The sequence below is a fragment of the Salvelinus fontinalis genome, unplaced genomic scaffold, assembly GCF_029448725.1.
Source record: "Salvelinus fontinalis isolate EN_2023a unplaced genomic scaffold, ASM2944872v1 scaffold_0265, whole genome shotgun sequence".
In the NCBI taxonomy this organism is placed as follows: Eukaryota; Metazoa; Chordata; class Actinopteri; order Salmoniformes; family Salmonidae; genus Salvelinus; species Salvelinus fontinalis.
In genome coordinates, this window is record NW_026600474.1 from 80,903 (window position 1) to 92,500 (window position 11,598).

The 11,598-nt window shown below is 46.6% G+C and overlaps 1 protein-coding gene across 2 annotated transcripts in view; it reads left to right on the plus strand.

Moving 5' to 3' along the window:
* Positions 1 to 11,598, plus strand: part of LOC129845274 (protein phosphatase 1 regulatory subunit 29-like) — a 186,093-nt gene that overhangs the window by 55,258 nt on the left and 119,237 nt on the right. The window contains exon 2 of one of the 2 annotated variants that reach the window (XM_055913148.1): positions 8,025 to 8,094. The gene's annotated coding sequence lies outside the window, so the exon portion shown is untranslated. Of the gene's footprint in view, positions 1 to 7,765; positions 8,095 to 11,598 lie in introns of those variants that run through there. The other variant, XM_055913147.1, reaches the window with a different exon arrangement.

Sequence of the window (11,598 nt, forward strand, 5' to 3'; positions counted from 1 at the left end):
CCTCTCTTCCCCTCTCCTCCCTCTCCTCGCCCTCTCTTCCCTCTGCTCCCTCTCCTCGCCCTCTCTTCCCCTTTGCTCCCTCTCCTCCCTCTCCTCGCCCTCTCTTCCCCTCTGCTCCCTCTCCTCCCTCTCCTCGCCCTCTCTTCCCCTCTGCTCCCTCTCCTCCCTCTCCTCGCCCTCTCTTCCCCTCTGCTCCCTCTCCTCCCTCTCCTCGCCCTCTCTTCCCCTCTGCTCCCTCTCCTCCCTCTCCTCCCCTCTCTTCCCCTCTGCTCCTTCTCCTCCCTCTCCTCGCCCTCTCTTCCCCTCTCCTCCCTCTCCTCGCCCTCTCTTCCCTCTGCTCCCTCTCCTCGCCCTCTCTTCCCCTTTGCTCCCTCTCCTCCCTCTCCTCGCCCTCTCTTCCCCTCTGCTCCATCTCCTCCCTCTCCTCGCCCTCTCTTCCCCTCTGCTCCCTCTCCTCCCTCTCCTCGCCCTCTCTTCCCCTCTGCTCCCTCTCCTCCCTCTCCTCCCCTCTCTTCCCCTCTGCTCCCTCTCCTCGCCCTCCCTTCCCCTCTGCTCCCTCTCCTCCCTCTCCTCCCCTCTCTTCCCCTCTCCTCCCTCTCCTTGCCCTCTCTTCCCCTCTGCTCCCTCTGCTCCCTCTCCTCCCTCTCCTCCCCTCTCTTCCCCTCTGCTCCCTCTCCTCGCCCTCTCTTCCCCTCTGCTCCCTCTCCTCGCCCTCTCTTCCCCTCTGCTCCCTCTCCTCGCCCTCTCTTCCCCTCTGCTCCCTCTCCTCCCTCTCCTCGCCCTCTCTTCCCCTGTCCTCCCTCTCCTCGCCCTCTCTTCCCCTCTGCTCCCTCTCCTCGCCCTCTCTTCCCCTCTGCTCCCTCTCCTCGCCCTCTCTTCCCCTCTGCTCCCTCTCCTCCCTCTCCTCGCCCTCTCTTCCCCTCTGCTCCCTCTCCTCCCTCTCCTTGCCCTCTCTTCCCCTCTGCTCCCTCTCCTCCCTCTCCTCCCCTCTCTTCCCCTCTGCTCCCTCTCCTCGCCCTTTCTTCCCCTCTGCTCCCTCTCCTCCCTCTCCTCCCCTCTCTTCCCCTCTGCTCCCTCTCCTCTCTCTCCTCCCCTCTCATCCCCTCTGCTCTGACCCCCTGGCATTTGCTTGATGAGGTGTTTTCTTTCAGGATTCGCTGTTCATTTGCTTTCTTTCTCTCCCTCCGTTCTCCCTGTTTGTTGTCTCTCTCCCTAATGCTCTCTTTAGAGCCTGCAGACAGCCTGTGCCCTAGATTGCCACTCTGTCTCTCTCTCTGTATCTCTCCGTGTCTCTCTGTATGTGCATGTGTTTGCTCTCTGCTCAGCTGGCTGGGGGAAGAGAACAGGCTCTGTCAGTCTACAGCTCCAACTAGCTCCCTGTTAAAAACACAGACATACAGACAGACACAGACTCACAGACAGACAGACAGACAGACAGACAGACAGACAGACAGACAGACAGACAGACAGACAGACAGACAGACAGACACTTTTTGTCTTTGTTTAATGAAACTTCTCATTTCATTAAAACCTCACCACCACAATATATCCTGTACTAATACCCACTTCTACAACCGTATATCCAAAACATCTTCCCCAGCTATACAGACAGCCCCCCAACACACCATATCTCCTCAAACATCTCCACACTTTTTATCATTCTATAGAACTCAAACGCAACCCTAACATGGGCAGAGACCATCTCATTAAACAATAGTAAAGGATCTGTTATCCCCCCACCTTTGACCCTGTTCCTCCTTGTTAGTCAAATAGCCAACTTTGCCTGAGCAAACAGAAAGTTCAACAACACACATTTGGCTTTCTCCTTAATCAAATACCTGTACCCCATTATAAACATCCCAACAGTAAACACCGCCCCAACCTCTTACACAGACATCCCAACAGTAAACACCACCCCCAACCTCTCACACAGACATTACAACAGTAAAAACCACCCCAACCTCTCACACAGACATTACAACAGTAAAAACCACCCCAACCTCTCACACAGACATTCCAACAGTAAAAACCACCCCCAACCTCTCACACAGACATTCCAACAGTAAAAACCACCCCCAACCTCTCACACAGACATTCCAACAGTAAAAACCACCCCCAACCTCTCACACAGACATCGCAACAGTAAAAACCACCCCCAACCTCTCACACAGACATTCCAACAGTAAAAACCACCCCCAACCTCTCACACAGACATTCCAACAGTAAAAACCTCCCCCAACCTCTCACACAGACATTACAACAGTAAAACCACCCCCAACCTCTCACACAGACATTCCAACAGTAAAAACCACCCCAACCTCTCACACAGACATCCCAACAGTAAAACCACCCCCAACCTCTCACACAGACATTCAAACAGTAAATCACCCCCCCCCCCAAACTCTCACACAGACATCCCAACAATAAACACCACCCCCAACCTCTCACACAGACATTCCAACAGTAAATCACCCCCCCCAAACTCTCACACAGACATCCCAACAATAAAAAACACCCATAACCCTTCACACAGACATTCCAACTGTAAAAACCTCCCCTACCTCTCACACAGACATTCCAACAGTAACCCCCCCCCCCCCCCCCAACGTCTCACACAGACATTCCAACAGTAGAAACCTCCCCCAACCTCTCACACAGACATTCCAACAGTAAAAACCACCCCAAACCTCTCACACAGACATTCCAACAGTAAAAACCACCCCAACCTCTCACACAGACATCCCAACAGTAAAACCACCCAAACCTCTCACACAGACATCCCAACAGGAAAAACCACCCCCAACCTCTCACACAGACATTCAAACAGTAAATCACCCCCCCCCAAACTCTCACACAGACATCCCAACAATAAACACCACCCCCAACCTCTCACACAGACATTCCAACAGTAAATCACCCCCCCCCCCCAAACTCTCACACAGACATCCCAACAATAAAAAACACCCCTAACCCCTCACCCAGACATTCCAACTGTAAAAACCTCCCCAACCTCTCACACAGACATTCCAACATTAACCCCCCCCCCCCCAACGTCTCACACAGACATTCCAACAGTAAAAACCTCCCCCAACCTCTCACACAGACATTCCAACAGTAAAAACCACCCCAAACCTCTCACACAGACATTCCAACAGTAAAAACCACCCCAACCTCTCACACAGACATCCCAACAGTAAAACCACCCAAACCTCTCACACAGACATCCCAACAGTAAAAACCACCCCCAACCACTCAAACAGACGTTCCAACAGAGACATTAATGCATTAACCTGGTGCACACAGAAAACACATGAATCACAGTTTCTTTCATCACACAGAAAGGACAACCCTGCCCAATTCCCGGATCAACCTGTGCCAACCAGCTGTTAGTGGCCAGGGCTCCATGAAGAACCCTCCACTGGAGGTCCCCTGACCTCTTTGGTACTGGGGGTTTGTAGAGCCCCCTCCATCTAAAACCCACCATACTCTCCGCCCCACATACCCCCTGCCACTGATGTGCCTTCACTCCTGTTAGGCTCCTAGTGTTCCTAACCTTAATGCAGAGGTTGTGGAGGGCTTTACCTCCCACCCCTTCAAACTCCCCCAGTTTCAGAGTGTTAAAATCTAACAAATCCTCCAGACCCCTTGACAGTCCCCAGTCTCTGCTGTCACCTGCAATGGCGGATTACTTGGTGGTCCCTCCCCCTTTGCCCGCTCAAACACCCCCCCCCCCCCCCTTCCCGGCTCAGACTGCCTCCTGGACCTCCTCCAAGAATCTCTCCAGCAGCCTAGGAGACGTTATTCCTGTTTGTTGTGCCAGGACCTCCAGGGTTTTCCACCCCTCCTCTCCTAGCAGTCTCAGGTCAACCAGCCTTTGTAAACCTGCTGCCATCAGTTGCCTCTGCAGGGTGGCCGACTGAACCGATCTCAAAGGGATGCCTGGGTTGTGGAAGATAGGCTCCTCCCACACCCACAGCCCAGGCTCCACGCCAGGCCCTCAGCACCGCAGAGTAAAAATCTGAGAGACCTGCTGTACTCAGCCTCTCCAGCTTCATGAAGAACAGCTGCCGGTCCAACCCTAATCCGCCAGCTCTCCTCAGCAGTGAGCATGCTGGTTCCCTCCAGCCAACATCAGTATGGTTAAGCAGTCTCTGCACCACCTTTAGCCGGAATTCTACCAGTTTATGCCACAGGGAAGATGCCAACAGGTTGTTGATTATCAGCACCCTCCCTCTATATGACACTTGGGACAGGAGCCACCTCCACCTGGCCAGTCTTGACACCACTGCCTGTGATAGCCCCTCCCAGTTCTTCCTGACCCACCTCCGAGCCCAGGTACACCCCCAACACTTTAAGCCCTTCACAACCCCACTGCAAACCCCCTGGAAGCAGAGGAGGAGCCCTATCCCCCCATGCCCCACATAACAGAGCTTTGCTCTTGCCCCAGTTTACCTTGGCTGATGAAGCTCCCTCGTACACCTTCAGACTGGTCTCTAGTGCCTGCATATCTTGACCATCCCTGACCATCACAGACCACCGTGCCTGTCCAGCACACTACCTGCAGTATCCTGCGTAGCAGTCCTAAAAAAGGCTCAATGGCAAGTGTATATAACTCCCCAGATATAGGGCATCCCTGTCTAATGCCCCTTCTCACCCAGACTGGCCTACTGAGCCCCCCTCCCACCTTGACCATACATGACGTCCCAGGATACAACAGCTTCACACAGGTCACAAAACTCTTCCCCAAACCCAAACCCAGACATCACATTAAACAGGTACTCATGGTCCACTCTATCAAAAGCCTTCTCTTGATCTAAAGAGACCAGTCCAAAGTTCACATTAGAACCTCTCGACAAGTCCAACATGTCCCTAATCAAGAACAAGTTGTCCGTGATTGAGCGTCCCGGTACACAAAATGTCTGGTCCTTGTGTATTATAGAGTCCAGATGGGACTTCAGTCTGTTAGAGAGGACCTTGGCAAATATCTTGTAGTCCACACAGAGTAATGCCACAGGCCTCCAGTTCTTAATAAGTTCACACAAGTTCCCTTTTTTGGGCAGGAGAGTCAGAGCCGCCCGACGGCATCTCATCGGCAACTCTCCTACCCCGGTGGATTCACGACTGGGGGTCACATCTGGGTTACGGCGTCTGCCAGTTCATGGGACAACAGAGGAATGTCCATTTCATCCCTCTGTGCCAGAGAGAGCTTAGGGAGTTCTGCGAACAAGTCCTGAACACACATAGGATCACACATTTCTGCCCTATACAACTCAGCATAAAACTCCACAGTTCTGCCCTATACAACTCAGCATAAAACTCCACAGTTCTGCCCTATACAACTCAGTATAAAACTCTACAGTTCTGCCCTATACAACTCAGTATAAAACTCCGCAGTTCACTCCCGCATCTCCCCCACCACAGAGGTCACCCGCCCATCAGACAGCCTTAGACAATGCATACCCTTGGCTTCACTGCTCTGTCTTTCAAAACCAAAGAAGAAGGAGCTGGGAGCATCCATCTCCTTGAGCATGGAGAACCTAGCTCTTACAGGTGCTCCCTTTGCTTTAACCTGGAAAACACTACCCAGGTCCCTACGCAACCTCCTTCGAGGAGCAAATTTTTACAGACAGACCCGATACAAATAAAATTTGTCCCATGGCTCAACAGACTTGCCCCTTTCCACCAGAGCCCCCAATCGACTTCATTCAATACATCACTATGCTTCTCCTGCAGAAACAACACCTGTACCCTTTGGGGTTTTACATATTCACCCAACACACTCCTCTTTCCCGCATCTCTGGCGCCATTTATATTGAGCGAGCCTACCCGAAGAGGTAAGCACTTGGTGGTGTTTATGTGGGCACGCAAAGCTCTTATGCCCCAAAACACCACACTCAAAACACCGTAGACTATCTGTGCTGGCAAACCCTGCGTAGAGCCCCTCCCCATGCCTCACTTTAAAATGCACATTTAGCTGTTGCTCGTTGTTGTTCAGAAACATAAACACTTGCCTCCGGAACGAAACAACGTGTTTAACGGCATCTGCCTGAAATCCTGCTGACAGTACACGGAAACCGCTAGCAAACTTACCAAAACGACTCAGCTCTTTCCTGATTTGATCATCCGTAATAAACGGAGGCAAATTTGCAACTACCACCATTGTCGAAGTGGTAGAAAGAGGAGAAATTGGCACCAACACATCCCTTACAAATATTCTACTAGCAATTAGCCTACCAACCAAATTTGCTCTTTTCATGAACACAACCACAGCTTTGTTCATTCTGGAAGCAGAATGTATAAATTCAGCTCCTACCTGTTCACTGACCACGAGCAGAACCTCCTCCACCTTAACTCCGTTCTCAGGAACACACCTGAATCCATGCCGTATCGACAGCGTCTCCTTCGCGCTAGGCTGGGAAGCCATCGCGTACACCACACCTTCCAAACCCCAGGAAACTAACTCTGTCCTCTTCCACCCTAACTTTGAAAAAACATGTGGATACCACTAAAACAAGTAGTGCATTAACCTTCCACCATAGAAAATACAATTTAAAGAAAAGACCAAGAACAGAATCAAGAGAGGACAGAGGACAGAGCCCTCTACACCAAACACAGAGAGGGAGAGAGAGAGAGAGAGAGAGAGAGGTCTTGTCAAGTTCCAAAGGTTGACAAATAAAATCACTGAGCCCTGGGTTGGGCGATGGAACAGGATCTCTTTGGGCTGAGAGTTGGACTGTGAAACAGGTTCAAATAGGTCTCAGTGGGGAAGTACGACTGAAACACACCTGCTCCTCCTGTACGACTGAAACACACCTGCTCCTCCTGTACGACTGAAACACACCTGTTCCTCCTGTACGACTGAAACACACCTGTTCCTCCTGTATGACTGAAACACACATGCTCCTCCTGTACGACTGAAACACACCTGTTCCTCCTGTACGACTGAAACACACCTGCTCCTCCTGTACGACTGAAACACACCTGTTCCTCCTGTACGACTGAAACACACCTGTTCCTCCTGTACGACTGAAACACACCTGCTCCTCCTGTACGACTGAAACACACCTGTTCCTCCTGTATGACTGTACTAGAAATACTATTTATATGGCTCTATGTAGAACAGTCACTATAGAGGTATAATACTATTTATATGGCTCTATGTAGAACAGTCACTATAGAGGAAAATACTCTTTATATGGCTCTATGTAGAACATCACTATAGAGGTATAATACTCTTTATATGGCTCTATGTAGAACATCACTATAGAGGTATAATACTCTTTATATGGCTCTATGTAGAACAGTCACTATAGAGGTATAATACTATTTATATGGCTCTATGTAGAACAGTCACTATAGAGGTATAATACTCTTTATATGGCTCTATGTAGAACATCACTATAGAGGTATAATACTCTTTATATGGCTCTATGTAGAACAGTCACTATAGAGGTATAATACTATTTATATGGCTCTATGTAGAACAGTCACTATAGAGGTATAATACTCTTTATATGGCTCTATGTAGAACATCACTATAGAGGTATAATACTCTTTATATGGCTCTATGTAGAACAGTCACTATAGAGGTACTATACTATTTATATGGCTCTATGTAGAACAGTCACTATAGAGGTATAATACTCTTTATATGGCTCTATGTAGAACAGTCACTATAGAGGTATAATACTCTTTATATGGCTCTATGTAGAACATCACTATAGAGGTATAATACTCTTTATATGGCTCTATGTAGAACATCACTATGGAGGTATAATACTCTTTATATGGCTCTATGTAGAACATCACTATAGAGGTATAATACTATTTATATGGCTCTATGTAGAACATCACTATAGAGGTACACCTAGGAATCTTGGAATGAGGACTGCTATGTGTGTTATCTGGTGGAGAACTGAGCAGGAGACACATTTCTGCTGTTCGCTGTAACAAATGGACAATAAAGTTGTACTGTATTGTATTATTGTATTGCCCTGACCTCTGACCTTGTATCTCCCCCACAGTGAGAGTCCGTAGTGTCAGCACAGAGCCATAGAGGAAGTGGACAACGAGGAAAAAAGACCAGCAAAGATTGTGAGTACCAGACTACACCTTTGAAGTAATTACCATATGTGGATTTTACCACTCTTTACAGCTCCGGGCAGAAAACATTTAGGCTCCAGATTATATCTATTACAGCTGTTGATATATCATGTTAGTTAGGTGGTAAGTAGCCTAGCGGTTATTACAGGTGTGCTGTTGATATATCATGTTAGTTAGGTGGTAAGTAGCCTAGCGGTTATTACAGGTGTGCTGTTGATATATCATGTTAGTTAGGTGGTAAGTAGCCTAGCGGTTATTACAGGTGTGTTGTTGATATATCATGTTAGTTAGGTGGTAAGTAGCCTAGCGGTTATTACAGGTGTGCTGTTGATATATCATGTTAGTTAGGTGGTAAGTAGCCTAGCGGTTATTACAGGTGTGCTGTTGATATATCATGTTGGTTAGGTGGTAAGTAGCCTAGCGGTTATTACAGGTGTGCTGTTGATATATCATGTTAGTTAGGTGGCAAGTAGCCTAGTGGTTATTACAGGCGTGCTGTTGATATATCATGTTGGTTAGGTGGTAAGTAGCCTAGCGGTTATTACAGGTGTACTGTTGATATATCATGTTAGTTAGGTGGTAAGTAGCCTAGCGGTTATTACAGGTGTACTGTTGATATATCATGTTAGTTAGGTGGTAAGTAGCCTAGCGGTTATTACAGGTGTACTGTTGATATATCATGTTAGTTAGGTGGAAAGTAGCCTAGCGGTTATTCCAGGTGTACTGTTGATATATGTTAGTTAGGTGGTAAGTAGCCTAGCGGTTATTACAGGTGTGTTGTTGATATATCATGTTAGTTAGGTGGTAAGTAGCCTAGCGGTTATTACAGGTGTGCTGTTGATATATCATGTTAGTTGGTTGGTAAGTAGCCAAGCAGTTATTACAGGTGTGCTGTTGATATATCATGTTAGTTAGGTGGTAAGTAGCCTAGCGGTTATTACAGGTGTGTTGTTGATATATCATGTTAGTTAGGTGGTAAGTAGCCTAATGGTTATTACAGGTGTGTTGTTGATATATTATGTTAGTTAGGTGGTAAGTAGCCTAGCGGTTATTACAGGTGTGCTGTTGATATATCATGTTAGTTAGGTGGTAAGTAGCCTAGCGGTTATTACAGGTGTACTGTTGATATATCATGTTAGTTAGGTGGTAAGTAGCCTAATGGTTATTACAGGTGTGTTGTTGATATATCATGTTAGTTAGGTGGTAAGTAGCCTAGCGGTTATTACAGGTGTACTGTTGATATATCATGTTAGTTAGGTGGTAAGTAGCCTGGCGGTTATTACAGGTGTGTTGTTGATATATCATGTTAGTTAGGTGGCAAGTAGCCTGGCGGTTATTACAGGTGTGCTGTTGATATATCATGTTAGTTAGGTGGCAAGTAGCCTAGCGGTTATTACAGGTGTGCTGTTGATATATCATGTTAGTTAGGTGGTAAGTAGCCTAATGGTTATTACAGGTGTACTGTTGATATATCATGTTAGTTAGGTGGTAAGTAGCCTGGCGGTTATTACAGGTGTGCTGTTGATATATCATGTTAGTTAGGTGGTAAGTAGCCTAGCGGTTATTACAGGTGTGCTGTTGATATATCATGTTAGTTAGGTGGTAAGTAGCCTAGCGGTTATTACAGGTGTGCTGTTGATATATCATGTTAGTTAGGTGGTAAGTAGCCTAGCGGTTATTACAGGTGTGCTGTTGATATATCATGTTAGTTAGGTGGTAAGTAGCCTAGCGGTTATTACAGGTGTGCTGTTGATATATCATGTTAGTTAGGTGGTAAGTAGCCTAGCGGTTATTACAGGTGTACTGTTGATATATCATGTTAGTTAGGTGGTAAGTAGCCTAATGGTTATTACAGGTGTGTTGTTGATATATGTTAGTTAGGTGGTAAGTAGCCAAATCAAATCAAATCAAATTTTATTAGTCACATACACATGGTTAGCAGATGTTAATGCGAGTGTAGCGAAATGCTTGTGCTTCTAGTTCCGACAATGCAGTAATAACAACAAGTAATCTAACCTAACAATTCCACAACTACTGCTGTTGATATATCATGTTAGTTAGGTGGTAAGTAGCCTGGCGGTTATTACAGGTGTGCTGTTGTTATATCATGTTAGTTAGGTGGTAAGTAGCCTGGCGGTTATTGCAGGTGTGCTGTTGATATATCATGTTAGTTAGGTGGTAAGTAGCCTGGCGGTTATTACAGGTGTGCTGTTGATATATCATGTTAGTTAGGGGGTAAGTAGCCTAGTGGTTATTACAGGTGTGCTGTTGATATATCATGTTAGTTAGGTGGTAAGTAGCCTGGCGGTTATTACAGGTGTGCTGTTGATATATCATGTTAGTTAGGTGGTAAGTAGCCTGGCGGTTATTACAGGTGTGCTGTTGATATATCATGTTAGTTAGGTGGTAAGTAACCTAGCGGTTATTACAGGTGTGCTGTTGATATATCATGTTAGTTAGGTGGTAAGTAACCTAGCGGTTATTACAGGTGTGCTGTTGATATATCATGTTAGTTAGGTGGTAAGTAGCCTAGCGGTTAGAGTGCTTGGCCAGTAATTGAAAGGTCGCTGGTTTGAATAACCGAGGCAACAAGGTGAAATAATCCTTTAACGTGCCCTTGAGCAAGGCACTTATCCCTAACTCCTCCAGGGGTGTCATACTACTATGGCTGACCCTGTAAAACAACACATTTCACTGCACCTATCATACTACTATGGCTGACCCTGTAAAACAACACATTTCACTGCACCTATCATACTACTATGGCTGACCCTGTAAAACAACACATTTCACTGCACCTATCTCACTACTATGGCTGACCCTGTAAACAACACATTTCACTGCACCTATCATACTACTATGGCTGACCTTGTAAAACAACACATTTCACTGCACCTATCATACTACTATGGCTGACCCTGTAAAACAACACATTTCACTGCATCTATCATACTACTATGGCTGACCCTGTAAAACAACACATTTCAGTGCATCTATCATACTACTATGGCTGACCCTGTAAACAACACATTTCACTGCACCTATCAGACTACTATGGCTGACCCTGTAAAACAACACATTTCACTGCATCTATCATACTACTCTGGCTGACCCTGTAAAACAACACGTTTCACTGCAACTATCATACTACTATGACTGACCCTGTAAAACAACACATTTCACTGCACCTATCATACTACTATGGCTGACCCTGTAAACAACACATTTCACTGCACCTATCATACTACTATGGCTGACCCTGTAAAAAAACACATTTCACTGCATCTATCATACTACTATGGCTGACCCTGTAAAACAACACGTTTCACTGCACCTATCATACTACTATGACTGACCCTGTAAAACAACACATTTCACTGCACCTATTATACTACTATGACTGACCCTGTAAAACAACACATTTCACTGCACCTATCCAGTATACGTGACAATAAAAAAACAAGTATTTTTATTTGTTATGAATGTGGTTCCTGA